The sequence below is a fragment of the Kogia breviceps genome, chromosome 8 (assembly GCF_026419965.1).
Source record: "Kogia breviceps isolate mKogBre1 chromosome 8, mKogBre1 haplotype 1, whole genome shotgun sequence".
Lineage (NCBI taxonomy): Eukaryota > Metazoa > Chordata > Mammalia > Artiodactyla > Physeteridae > Kogia > Kogia breviceps.
In genome coordinates, this window is record NC_081317.1 from 117,469,326 (window position 1) to 117,483,506 (window position 14,181).

The following is a 14,181-nucleotide window of genomic DNA, read 5'->3' on the forward strand; positions in this document are numbered from 1 at the left end:
TGGTACAGATGAACCTATTTGTAGGGCAGGAATAGAGACGTAGACGTAGAGAATGGGCATGTGGACACGGGGTTAAGGGGAGGGTGGGATGAATTGGGAGATTAGGTTTGACATAAATACACTACCATGTGTAAAATAGGTAGCCAGTGGGAACCTGCAGTATAGCATAGGGAGCTCAGCTCGGTTCTCTGATGACATAGATGGGTGGGATGGGGGAGGGGAGGGAGGTCCAAGAGGGAGGGGATATAGGTATACATAGAGCTGATTCCCTTCGTTGGACAGCAGAAACTAACACAACATTGTAAAGCGATTATATTCTACTAAAAAAGCAAAACAAAACTAAAACACAGTGGTACACAGTATTAATATATTGTTACATGGGTTTCCACCCCTTATTTGTAGTTTCATAAGTCTGATGGAAACATGAAGATTTTTTTCCATATGACTGAGCCAATCTGACTTCCTAATTTTTAGGAGGAGAATAAAATTATTCCTTGTAACGTGGTATTCTCTTGCAAGAAGGAGTTACACCTAACCTCTTCCAGGTGGGTTTAGTGGGCAGCTTCCTTTCTGATTTTTAGCAACAACTTTAAAGAGTAACTTGGAACAACTTATGAAGAATGAATTTACATAGGAACTCCAAAAACAAAATGCTTTATGTTCCATTTGTTGTATTGATGTGAAATTTTTCTGAGAAACGTGTATAAAGGCCTTGGTGAGATTACTGGAAAATCATCATTCCCACCGTAATTTATTCCCATCTTTTTCCCAAGAGAGGGAAAATCATATTTGCAATGGGCCTAAAAAGGGTTTTCTGGAAGAGCCATTTATCAAAAATTTTTATTTTGAGGAAATTGTAGATATTTATGGTATTATAAGAAATAATACACCTATGCATGTATGGTCAACTAATTTACAACAGAGGAGGCAAGAATATGCAATATGAAAGGACAGCCTCTTCAATAAATGGTGCTTGGAAAACTGGACCACTATCCTGCACTACACATAAAAATTAAAATGGATTAAAGACTTGAACATAAATACTGAAACCATAAAACTCCTTGAAGAAAACATTGGGGTAAGCTCCTTGACGTAGGTTTTGGTAATGATATGTTGAATCTGACATTAAAAGCAAGAGCAATGAAAGTAAAATCAACAAGTGGGATTATGTCAAACTAAAAAGCTTCTGCACAGCCAAGGCAGCCATCAACAAAATGAAAAGGCAGCTTACTGAATGGGAGTAAATATTTGCAGATCATATATCTGATGAGAGGTTAATATCAAAACTATGTAAAGAACTCACACAAAACCCCCAAGTACTTGATTGAAAAAATGGGCAGAGGGTCTGAATAGACATTTCGCAAAGAAGACATACAAACAGCCAAAAAACACATGGAAGCATGCTTAACATCCCTAATCATTAGGGAAATCTAAATCAAAACCTCAATGAGATATCATCTCACACCTGTCAGAATGGCCATCCTCAAAAACGAGATAAGAAGTATCGGCAAGAATGTGGAGAAAAGGGAACCCTTGTGCACTGTTGTTAACGGGATTGGAAATTGGTGCAGCCACTATGGAAAACAGTATGGAGATTCCTCAAAAAATTAAAATTACAACTACCATATGATCCAGCAATCCCACTTGTGGGTGTTTATCTGAAAGACATGAAAATGCTAACTCAAAGATGTATGCACCCCCATCTTCAATGAAGCATTACTGACGATAGCCAAGACATAAAAACTAGTGTACATTGATGGCCGAATAGATTGAAAAATTTATGTATATATATATACATTATATATATGTATAAATATATATATAATTCAGCCCAAAAAAAGAGTGAAACCTTGACGTTTATGACAGCATAGATGGACCTTGAGGGCTTTATGCTAAGTGAGCTAAATCAGACAGAGAAAGAGACTGTATGATCTCTTATGTGGAATCTAAAAAAACAAAAAAATCTGAACTCATAGATGTAGAGAAGAGATTGGTAGTTGCCAGAGGTGGGAGGTAAGAAGTGGGCAAAACAGGTGAAGGGGGTCCAAAGTACAAACTTTCAGTTATTTGTAATAGTAATAGATAGTAATAATCATGGTACATTATCCACGGTTGGTTGAACCTGTGGACACAGCTCCTGAGAATTCAGAGGGCCGCCTGTGTATTTATTGAAAAAATATCCAAGTCTAAGTGGACCTGTGCAGTTCACACCCATGTTGTTCAAGGATCAACTGTATTTGAAAGTTGCTGAGAGTAAATCTTAAAAGTTTCTATCACCAAAAAAATGTGTAATGATGTTTGGTGATGGATGTTACCTAGACAATGTGGTGGTCATTTCACAATGTATACAAGTATTGAATCATTATGTTGTGTACCTGAAACTAATAATGTTATATGTAAATTATGTATCAAATACAAATGGTAATGAAAAAAAAAAATACAGGGCGATCCCATACAGGCTTGACCCAGTTTCCTAAATGGTAGATGCTTGCATCGGTATAGTATCAGAACCAGGTACAGTTCTGATTGGTACAGTATCAGAACCAGGAAATTGATACAAATATAATCCATTATTCTTATTTCATCAGTTTTACGTGCCCACAGCTGTGTGTGAGCATTTAGTTCTGTGCAGTTTTACTGCACGTTGTAGGTTTTGTGCATCCACTACCACAGGCAGGATACAGAACAGTCCATCCCCACAAAGAACCCTCCTCCTGCCCCTTTATAACCACAACCGGCTACCCACTGTCAACCCCTCCCCCGCTCCTTCCCACCCGATGTCACATCCCTCCCACTGCTCCCCACCTTCCCGTCCCTAACCTCGGCCAATCACTGTAATTATTCTCTATTTCTGTCCTGTTGTTGTTTCAAGCCCCATATAAATAGAATCGTACAGTGTGGAACCTTTGAGATTGGCATTTTTTTTCCTGCAGCGTAATTCGCTCGAGACAGATCCAAGTTGCTGCATGTTATCCATATTGTGCTTTTTTTTTTTTTTTTTTTTTTTTTTTTTTGCGGTGCGCGGGCCTCTCACTGCTGTGGCCTCTCCTGTGGCGGAGCACAGGCTCCTGACGTGCAGGCCCGATGGCCATGGCTCACGGGCCCAGCCACTCGGTGGCACGTGGGATCTTCCCAGACCGGGGCATGAACCTGCGTCCCCTTCATCGGCAGGCGGGCTCCCAACCACCGCGCCACCAGGGAAGCCCTATTGTGCTGTTTCTTATTGCCGAGTACGGTTCCACAGTCTGGATGTACCATTCAACCCATTAAAGGACACTGGCTTGGTTCCAGTTCTGGGCTCTTGGAAATAAAGCTGCTATTAATGTTCATGGTTCCTCTGTTTCTTGTTCTTCAGTTTCTCTTTTCTTGCCTTCCTGTGAATTACCTGAAAAATTTTGGATTCCCTGTAGGTTTATTTACAGTGTTTCTGAGTATATGTCACTTTGTACAGTTTTCTTAGCGGTGGCAACGTGCATCTGTAACTGGTACTGAGGTTTTACCACCTTACTGCTATGTAGGTCCCTTTACCCTTCCTGCTTTTAAAATATAATTGTATATGAGTATTCTCTCGACATACATTGAGCATCACATCAGATGACATTAACATTTGTACTTCAGCCGTCAAATATGAGTTAAGCAGCTAATGAGGAGAATATTCTATGATATTTTTCTCTCCTTTTACTTATTTTGATTTTCTTTTTTCTTTTCTGAAGGCTCAAGCTTCCTTTTGTAATCCTTTCCTTTCTGTTAGAGAACTTCCTTTACCCATTCTTGGAGGGTAGGTTGGCTAGTGATGAATTCTGGTCATTTTCCTTGAATGGACAGTTTTTACTAACTCTTCAATCCTAAAGAATATTTTCACTGGTTATAAAATTTATCTGACAGGTTTTTAAAAATTTCAGTTCTTGAAAACCGTTGGGCCACTTCTGGCCACCACGGCTTCAGATGAGAAATCTGCGGGCACTTGAGTTGGTGTGTGCTGTGGGTTATGTGGTGTTTCTGTCTGTCTGCTTTCAGGATTTTTTCTTTGTCTTTAGTTTTCACAAGTTTAGTTATGATGTTTTCATTGTATGGTCTTTATTTGGGATTTATTTAGCTGTTTTACTCTGTAGGTTCATGTCTTTTGCTAAATTTGGGAAGTTTTCAGCCATTATTTCTTTAAAAATTTTTTTAATTGAAGTATAGTTGATTTACAATGTTGTGTTAATTTCTGCTGTACAGCAAAGTGATTCAGTTATACATGTATATACATTCTTTTTCATATTCTTTTCCATTATGGTTTATCACAGGATATTGAATATCGTTCCCTATGCTCTACAGTAGGACCTTGTTTATCCATCCTGTATATAATAGTTTGCATCTGCTAATCCCACACTCCCATTCCTTCCCTCCCCCACCCTCTCCCCCTTGGCAACCACAAGTCTGTTCTCTATGTCTGTGAGTCCGTCTCTGTTTCATAGAGAAGTTCATTTGTGTTGTATTTTAGATTCCACATATAAGTGATATCATATGGTATTCGTCTTTCTCTTTCTGACTTATTTCACTTAGTAAGATAATCTTTAGGTCCATCCCTGTTGCTGCAAATGGCGTTATTTCATTCTTTTTTATGGCTGAGTAATATTCCATTGTATATATGTACCACATCTTCTTTATGCATTTATCTGTTGATGGACATTTAGTTTTTTTCCATGTCTTGGCTATTGTGAATAGTGCTGCTATAAACATAAGGGTGTGTGTATCTTTTTGAATTAGAATTTTGTCTGGATATAAGCCCAGGAGTGCGATTGCTGGATCATATGTCACCATTATTTCTTTAAATATCTTTTCAGCCCCACTCTATTTCCCTCTCCTTCTGAGACTCCAATGGTGTGTGTTGGCTTGCTTTTCTGTGTAGTCTCACAGGTCCCTGACACTCTTCATTTTACTTTCAGTCCACTTTCTCTCTCTTATTCAGATTGGTGAAGGCTATTGACCTGTTCTCAGGTACACACACACACACACACACACACACACACACACACACACACTCCCTTTGCAGTGTACCTTGGAAATGCTCCCACAAGTCTTCTATTTTCCTTCTGCTTTATATTCTCCATTTCATTCCACAACAAGCCCTAAAAGTAGTGTGTGGCAGTTTCTTTGATGGAAAAATATTGGAAGCTGTGAAGACTAAGGAGAGAAGCCAGACTTGATGACCATGGCAACTTGTGACTCAGAAGCTATGAGGAGAAAACATAAACATTTGAAGTATTTATTATAGGAATCTAGCAAAATACACAACGATGCCAGCTAAATATACCATTTGTTAAACTGAGTTTTATTCCAACTTCAGTGTTAACTAACTGCATTTCCAACTTGCACAAAACCAGTCAGTGCCAGAGAATGAGTGTGCATTCCTTCCTAGGGGACTAGGCACCTACGTAGAGATGTATCAAGAGGGCATGTCACTGCAAACACAGTCTGCATTCTTTGGTTTCCAGGTTTCTAAGCTACGATAAAGGTTTGTTATCAACTCAGCCTCACAGGGATGTGTGGTGCAAGCACGATCGATCGATCGATCAAGTGTGAAGTTAGAGTAGGGTTCATCTTGGCATACCCATGTAAGTAACAAGAGCTAATTTGGTTTTACATCAACTATGTTGATTAGACAGCACTTCTCCTAGTAAGCACTCAACCTACTAAGGACTTTTACCATGTGTGATATCCATAAAGATGATAGAGTGAGCCTTCATTCAATAGGAAGACATAAAACAGGATCAAGATAGGCTATTGAGTGAAGCAAAAGCTGGCTTTCAGAAAACTCTCGGGCTATGGAAGCCTTGCCACCTGTCAGGAGACTTCCTGAACGGGGCAGAAATTATAAAATCATAACAGTCAGTTGAAGAAGTGAAGCTTTCTCTTGTCAAAGTTATGGATTCACGTAAAAAATACAAAATCTAACTTTTCCCAACACAGCCAAACATTTCATTCTTTTAATAAAAATTGAAGACAGAGCAGCCCCATGTCTCCTAGGACTTTCTTCTTAGCAACAACAAGCCCTGGCCGTATCTCAAAAACAAGAATAGGGACGTTGAGACGTGAGGGATGACACGGCAGCGGATTCTCTGGGTTTCCCATATGTCCAAGCAGCATGGGGGGGGGCTTCATCACCGCTGTGCTTCCCCACTGTGTCTTCAGGGCATCCAGCCTCCCCCAGCCTGGCATCAGTGGGCATGAACAAGGCAGTTTGAGGTGGAGCTGATCAGAGCTCTGTTTTTATCTCCTTCCTCTACAATCTGGCATCAAACTATCTTTGGAGCCATATTGTCTACGCTTTGTCAATATGTTATATCTTTCATGATCTGGCCAAACTAAACAAGTTCACAGAAGGTCCTCCAGTATACGGTTTGTATTTTCCTCTTTTTAAGACCAATTATTTGGCTCTGAGTTTCCCTCCTCTTTATCTATATCTTAGCCATGCTTTAAAGCCCATATCAAATAGCACTTCTCTGTGTAGCGTCCCATCAGATGATCTTTTCGTTTTTTGGACCTATTAGAAAGGGGAAAACACAAAAGTACGTCTTGCAATACTGTTTTCCATAGTGTCTGCACTGATTTACTTTCCCACAGACAGTGTGTAACGCCTCCCTTTTCTCCACATCTTTGCCAACTTATTTCTTGCCTTTTTATGACAGCCATTCTGACAGGTGTGAGGTGATATCTCATTGTGGTTTTGATTTGCATTTCCCTGGTGATTAGTGATGTTGAGCATCTTTTCATGTGTCTGTTGGCCATCTGTATGTCTTCCTTGGAAAAATGTCTATTCAGATCCTCTGTCCCCTTTTAAAATCAGATTGTTCTTTTAATTTTGTGTTGTGTGAGATTTTTTTTTTTAACGTATTTTGGGATGTACATATTTTATGGATCCCTTATGGGATATATCATTTGCAAATACTGGCATACCTCTGAGCTATTGAAGGTTCAGTTCTAGACCAATGGAATAAAGTGAATATCAAAGTAAAGCGAGTCACATATTTTTTGATTTCATAATCAGTAAAAAGTTATCTTTACACTATGCTGTAGTCTCATAAGTTTGAAATAACATTATGTCTAAAGTAACAATGTAAATACCTCAGTTAAAAATACTTTATTGCTAAAAAAATTCTAGCCATGATCTGAGCCTTCAGTGAGTCATACTCTTTCTGCTGGTAGAAGAGTTAAAATATTTTGAGAATTAGGAAAATGTGACACAGAGTCATAAAATGAGCAAATGTAGGAAAAATGGCTATAGATTTGTTGGTTGCCACAAATTTGTAAAAAATGCAAGATCTTCAAAGTGCAACAAAGCAAAGTGCAATAAAACAGGGTCTGCCTGTATCTTCTCCTATTCAGTAGCCTGGGTTTTCTGTCTTGTTGATGGTTTCCTTCACTGTGCAAAAGCTTGTAGTTTGATGAACTCCCATTTGTTTAGTTTTACTTTTGTTTCCCTTGCCTGAGGAGAGAGACCCAAAGAAAATATTGCTAAGACTGATGTCAGAGAGTGTACTGCCTATATTTTCTTCTAGGAGTTTTCTGGTTTCAATTCTTACATTTAAGTCTTTAATCCATTTTGAATGTATTTTTGTATTTGGTGTGAGAAAGTAGTCCAGTTTCATTCTTTTGCATGTAGCTGTCCAGTTTTCCCAACACCATTTATTGAAGGGATTGACTTTTCCCCACTGCGTATTCTTGGTTTGTTTGTCAAAGATTGACCATATGAGTATGGGTTTATTTCTGGGCTCTCCATTCTGTGCCATTGATTTATGTGTATACTTTTGCACCTGTAGCATACAGTTTTGGTTACTATAACTTTGTAGTATAGTTTGAAATCAGGGAGCATGAGCAAGCGAAGCTTAATTTTCCTTTATTTAGATTGTTTTGGCTATTTGGGGTCTTCTGTGGTTCCATACAAATTTTAGAATTGTCTTTTGCAGTTCTGTGAAAAATACCTTTGACATTTTTTGGTTTTGTTTTGTAGATTGAATCTCTAGATTACTTTCAATAGCATGGACATTTTAACAATATTAATTCTTCCAGTCTTTGAGCATGGTATATCTTTCTATTTATTTGTGTAGTCTTCAGTTTCTTTCATTAGTGTCATAGTTTTCAGGATACAACTCATTCACCCCCTTGGTTCAATTTACTCCTAGGTATTTTATTCTTTTTGCAATTATAAATGGGATTGTTTTCTTCATTTATTTTTCTGAAAATTCATTACTGGTATATAAAAATAAACAGATTTCTGTATATTAACTTTGTACCGTGCAACTTCAGTGAATTCATTTACTAGTTCTAATGGCTTTGGTTTGGTTCTGTATATTAATTTTGTACCCTGCAACTTTACTGAATTCATTTACTAGTTGTAATGGTTTTTGGTGTGGTCTTTAGGGTTTTCTATATAGTATTATGTCATCTGCAATTAGTGAGTTGTTCTTGTTACTTTCCAACTTGGATGACTTTTATCTCCTAGACTGTGTTAAATAAAAGTGACAAGTGTAAGCCTCTTTGTCTTGTTCCTGATCTTAGAGGAAAAACTTTTAGCTTGTCACTCTTATGATTTTAGCTGTAGGTTTGTCATATATGGCCTTTATTATGTTGTGGTATATCCCCTCTATACCCACTTTGTGGGAGTTTTTGTCACAATCGATTTTGAATTTTGCCAGATGCTTTTCTGCATCTATTGAGCTGATCATATGATTTTTTCCCCCAGTGACTCCAAATTGATGTGTTCCTTTATTTAATCATTGCAGCTTCAAACATTTTTTAACATTTATATGATTTCTCCACCTCCCCCAACCCAATCTAGAGTGATATGTAATCCTTTGCATTCTTCAAGCTCTCAAAACTGCCGTTAAAATTCACTAATATAAAGCATTGACCACAGCTGACATCTTGGCTAAAAATGGGCATCTTTCATGATATTGGTGCTATTCTGCAGACTGAGTTAGCCAGGAACTCTTTACCTTTAATTTGAAAGTAAAATGCACTTTGAAAATGGGCAGTTTGATTTGTTCAGTCAGAGCATTATGTAGTTCCTTTTGCTTGAGATGATCATATGATTTCTATCCTTGTTTTGTTAATGTGGTTTATCACATTGATTGATGTGTGGATATTGAACCATCCTTGCATCCATGGGATAAATTCCACTTGATCATGGTGTGCAGTCCTTTTATTGAATTGTATTTGGTTTGCTAGCATTTTGTTGAGGATTTTTTATCTCTGTTCATCAAGGATATTGGTCTGAAATTTTCTTTTCTTGTGGTTTCTTTGTCTGGTTTTGGTAACTGGATGGTGGTGGCTTTATGGAATGTGTTCAGGTGTTCCTTCCTCTTCAGTTGTTTTGGAAAAGTTTGAGAATGATAGGTGTTAATACCATTTTAGATGTTTGGTAGCATTCACATGTGAAGCCATCTGGTCCTGAACTTTTGTTTGTTGGGAGTATTTTTGTTACCAATTCAATTTCATAACTGATAATCAGTCTGTTCATGTTTTCTACTTCTTCCTGATTCAGTCTTGGGAGATTGTATGTTTCTAGGAATTTATTCTTTTCTTCTAGGTTGTCCATTTTATTGGCATATAAGTGTTCATAGTAATTGCATGTGATCCTTTGTATTTCTGTGGTATTGCTAACTTCTCCTCTTTTGTTTCTGATTTTTATCAGCTGAAAAATCTGTTGATAGTCTTATGGGGGTTCCCTTGTAACAAGTTGTCTTTCTCCTGCTGCTTTTAATATTCTCTCCTTTGCTTTAACTTTTGATATTTTAATTACAATATGTCTTGGTGTAGATCTCTTTGGGTTCTTTTTGTTTGGGACTCTGTGCTTCCTGGACTTGATGTCTGTTTCTTTCATTAGGCTGGCGAAATTTTCAGTTGTTACTTCTTCAAATAGGTTTTCTGTCCCTTTCTCTCTTCTTCTGAAAGCCCTATAAGGTGAATGTTAGTAAGCTTGATGTTGTCCCAGAAGTCCCTTAAACTATCCTCATTTTTTAAGATTCTTTTTTCTTTTTTCTGTTCTGATTAGGTGATTTCACTACCATATCTTCCAGATTGCTGATATATTCTTCTGCATCCTCTAATCTGCTGTTGATTCCTTCTAGTGTATTTTTCATTTCAGTAACTGTATTCTTCAGTTCCTTGTTTTCTCTTTTATATTTTCTATCTCTTTGTTTAATTTCTTACGGATTTTATTTATTTTTCTCCCAAGTTCAGTGAGCATTTTTTGTGACCATTACTTTGAACTCTTCATCTGGTAAATTGCTTATATCCATTTCATTTAGTAATTTTCCTGGGCTTTTGTCTTGTTCTCTCATTTGGAAGGTATTCCTTGTCTCCTCGTTTTGCGTAACTCTCTGTGTTAGTTTCAGTGATTAGGCATATCAGCTACATCTCTCACTCCTGAGAGAGTTGCCTTGTATAGAAGGTGTCCTTTGGGGTCCTTTGGCTCAATGCCCCCTGGTCCCCAAAGCCAGGTGCTCCTGAAGTACCTTCTTTGTGGGCTGTGTGTGCCCTCCCGTTGTGGTTGTGGATGCACCAGTGGGCAGGTCTGGCCCCTAGCTCATCTGGCTGATTGTCCTGACCATGACTGCTGTGGGTGTGCTGGTGTGTGGGGCCAGCCCTCTGTAGTGGTATCTGCTTTGGGGGGCATTGGTGTTGGCCAGGGCTGCCTGTCAGTTGAGTGGGGTAGGAGCTGATTTGGAGAGGTGGGTTGGGTGGGGCGGGTCCTCAGGGGAACACCAGGGCAGGGCGCATGGTGTTAGGTAGGTTGATTGAGAGTGATAGAAACGGCCCCACCAGCACTGGGCCTGCTAGTTGGAAGGAGAGTAAAAAAAAAAAAAAAAAAAAAGTATCCAGCCAGTACTTCTGTCCTGGGAGAAAGTTTCCCCAGGTCCTTGCCTGCCTGGCATCCACCCTAATATTAAGTCAATGAATCTACGTCAAGAGTGGAATCTCAGTTCCCCACAGCCCCCCAGCCTTCCTGGATAGAAACCCCACTGATTTTCCAAGCCAGACGCTATGGGGGCTTGTTCTCTTGGAGCTGGTCAAACCCCTCGCTCCTCAGGAGAACATAGCGGTTGTGATATCCTCCTGCTTGTGTATCACTTACTTGGGGCTGTGGGTTCTGACTGGACTGCATCTCTGCCCCTCCAACCCGTCTCCGTGTGGCCCTTCTTCATATCCTTAGTCATAGAAAACCTGTCCTGATGGTTTTCAGGTTGTCTTCAGAGAGTTGTTCTACAGGTACTTGTGGTTTTGGTGTGCCCGTTGGGGGAATGGGGCTCAGGGTCTTCCAACTCTGCCATCCTGATCTGGACTCTAGTCTCTAATAAGTTATTTTTAAATTCTATAAACAACTTTGAAAAGTAGTTATTCTTTTTAAAAAATTTTATTTAATTAATTTATTTTTGGCTGCATTGGGTCTTTGCTGCTGTGTGTGGGCTTTCTCTAGTTGTGGCGAGCAGGGGCTACTCTTCGTTGCAGTGCATGGACATTTCATTGCAGTGACTTCTCTTGTTGCGGAACATGGGCTCTAGGCGTGCAGGCTCAGTAGTTGTGGCTTGAGGGCTCTAGAGCGCAGGCTCGGTAGTTGTGGTGCACAGGCTTAGTTGCTCCGTGGCATGTGGGATCTTCCCGGAGCAGGGATGGAACCTGTGCCCCTGCATTGGCAGGCGGATTCTCAACCACTGCACCACCAGGGAAGCCCTGAAAAGTAGTTATTCTTATCAGCTTTGTTTTAAAGATGAGAAAACTGAGGCTCAGAAGAACTCACAAGCCGTGGTGTGAACCTAGATTTGTCTGGCTTCAAATCTCTTTTTCCTTTGATTACAAAACACTGACTCACATACAGGGTATTATTTTGTTATTTAATTCCTGCAAAGAGAAAGACATTATTCCAATTTTGGAGCTGAAGAAGCAGGTTAGAGACATTTGAGGTCTTCACAGAGTTAGGAATTGCCAAGAAAAGATGTGAACTTATTTTGGAAGGGTTTTATAAACTGTGTTTTATTTCTTTATACCTTGCTGGATAAGGTTTGCTATTATTTTATTTAGCATTTTGTTTAGGATTTTTCTTTCAGATATTTTGTTTAGGATTTTTATTTCTATATAAATTAATGACACAGACCTGAAAATTTCCTTTCCTGTGTTTGATTTTTTTTGATGGAAAAGTTTATTTTAGACTCAAAATAAATGGGGAGCATTCTTTCTTTTTTATTTATCTTCTATTTATGAACTGTTTGATGGGATTGGAATAATATGTTCCTTGAATGATGATTTTTATTTTTTTAATTGGAGAAGAGGATTGGGGTAAATTTTAAATGTTTGTTTATCGGTCCATTAAAGTTTTCTTTTTTTAATAGACTTATTTATTTTATTTATTTTTGGGTGCATTGGGTCTTTGTTGCTGTGCATGGGCTTTCTCTAGTTGTGGCGAGTCAGGGCTACTCTTCATTGTGGTGCATGGACTTCTCATTGCAGTGGCTTCTCTTGTTGTCGAGCATGGGCTGTAGATGCGCAGGCTTCAGTAGTTGTGGCACGTGGGCTCAGTAGTTGTGGTGCGCAGGCTCTAGAGTGCAGGCTCAGTAGATGTGGCTCACGGGCTTTGTTGCTCCGTGCCGTGTGGGAGATTCCTGGACCAGGGCTTGAACCCGTGTCCCCTGCATTGACAGGTGGATTCTTAAATACTGTACCACCAGGGAAGCCCTAAAGTTTTCTATTTCTTATTTAGGTTGGCATATCATATGAAAATTTCCATTTTATCTAAATATTCAAATTTCTTATGATATACCTGTTGATAGTACTTTTTCTAATTTGTAAAATTGCTGCCATTTTTGTAGTTCTGATCCCCCTTTTATTCCTAAAATTATTTATTTTTGTTATCTCTTTTTTTTTCCTGACAAACGATGACAAACACTGTTGATTTTATTATTTTCAAATAATTAGTTTTGGCTTTATCAATCCTTTCTTCTTTTTTACATGTCACTAAAATGTTAATTGTGATAATTTCTTTCTATCACTTTCTTTAAAAATGTCTGCTTTTAACTTCTTTAGCTAAGTTTCATGCTTAGCTCACTAACTTTTATTCTAACTTCTTTTCTAATATAAGCACTTAATGATATAAATTTCTGTCTATTCACAATTTTAGAGGCATTCAGTACATTTTTATGAATATTTTTGGTGTTATTTAAATTCAAGTATTTTAAAATTTTCCCATTAATTCTTTTTGCCCTGCAAAATTAATTAGAAGTGCTCTTATTAACTTGCACATGTAAGACATTTTGTTTTATTTTTCTTATTTATCTTCCGTTATTGATTATGTGCTTAGGGAACATGGTCTCTAAGACACTATACTTTGAATTTTGTAGACTTACTTTGTTATTTAATATATTTCAAACAAGTTCCTTATTTACTTGAGTAGAATGTATTCTGTATTAGGAGTCATAGCAATCAGAGAAAGGGTTTTTTTTGTTTTGTTTTGTTTTTTTGCGGTACACGGGCCTCTCACTGTTGTGGCCTCTCCCGTCGAGGAGCACAGGCTCCAGATGCACAGGCCCAGCGGCCATGGCTCACGGGCCCAGCCGCTCCGTGGCACGTGGGATCCTCCCAGACTGGGGCACGAACCTGTGTCCCCTGCATCGGCAGGCGGACTCAACCACTGTGCCACCAGGGAAGCCCGAGAGAAAGTTTTTTTAAAAAAATTTTATTGGAATATAGTTGATTTACAATGTCGTGTTAGTTTCAGGTGTACAGCAAAGTGAATGAGTTATACATATACATATATCTACCCTTTAAATTCTTTTTCCGTATCGGTCATTACAGAATATTGAGTAGAGTTCCCTGTGCTGTACAGCAGGTCCTTATTAGTTAGTTATCTATTTTAAATAGAGGAAGAGAAAGGTTTTTAATTAATGCCCTTGTTGTTCAAATTTTCTCTGACCTCCTTGATACCTGTAACATGAAAAATATGAAGAAATATGCTTAGGTCAGTGGTGTAGTATTTCTCTGTCCCATTAAAACCTTGAGGGAGGTTCGTTGGGCTAGTTCTCTGCATTTTGTTACTGAACAAAAACTCTCCACTATGTGGGTTTGTCCTCCATTGGACCGGCAGATTATTTGTGCGCACATACGATGTTTTCAGTTCTAGTCCACACTGATCAGGACTTTTGA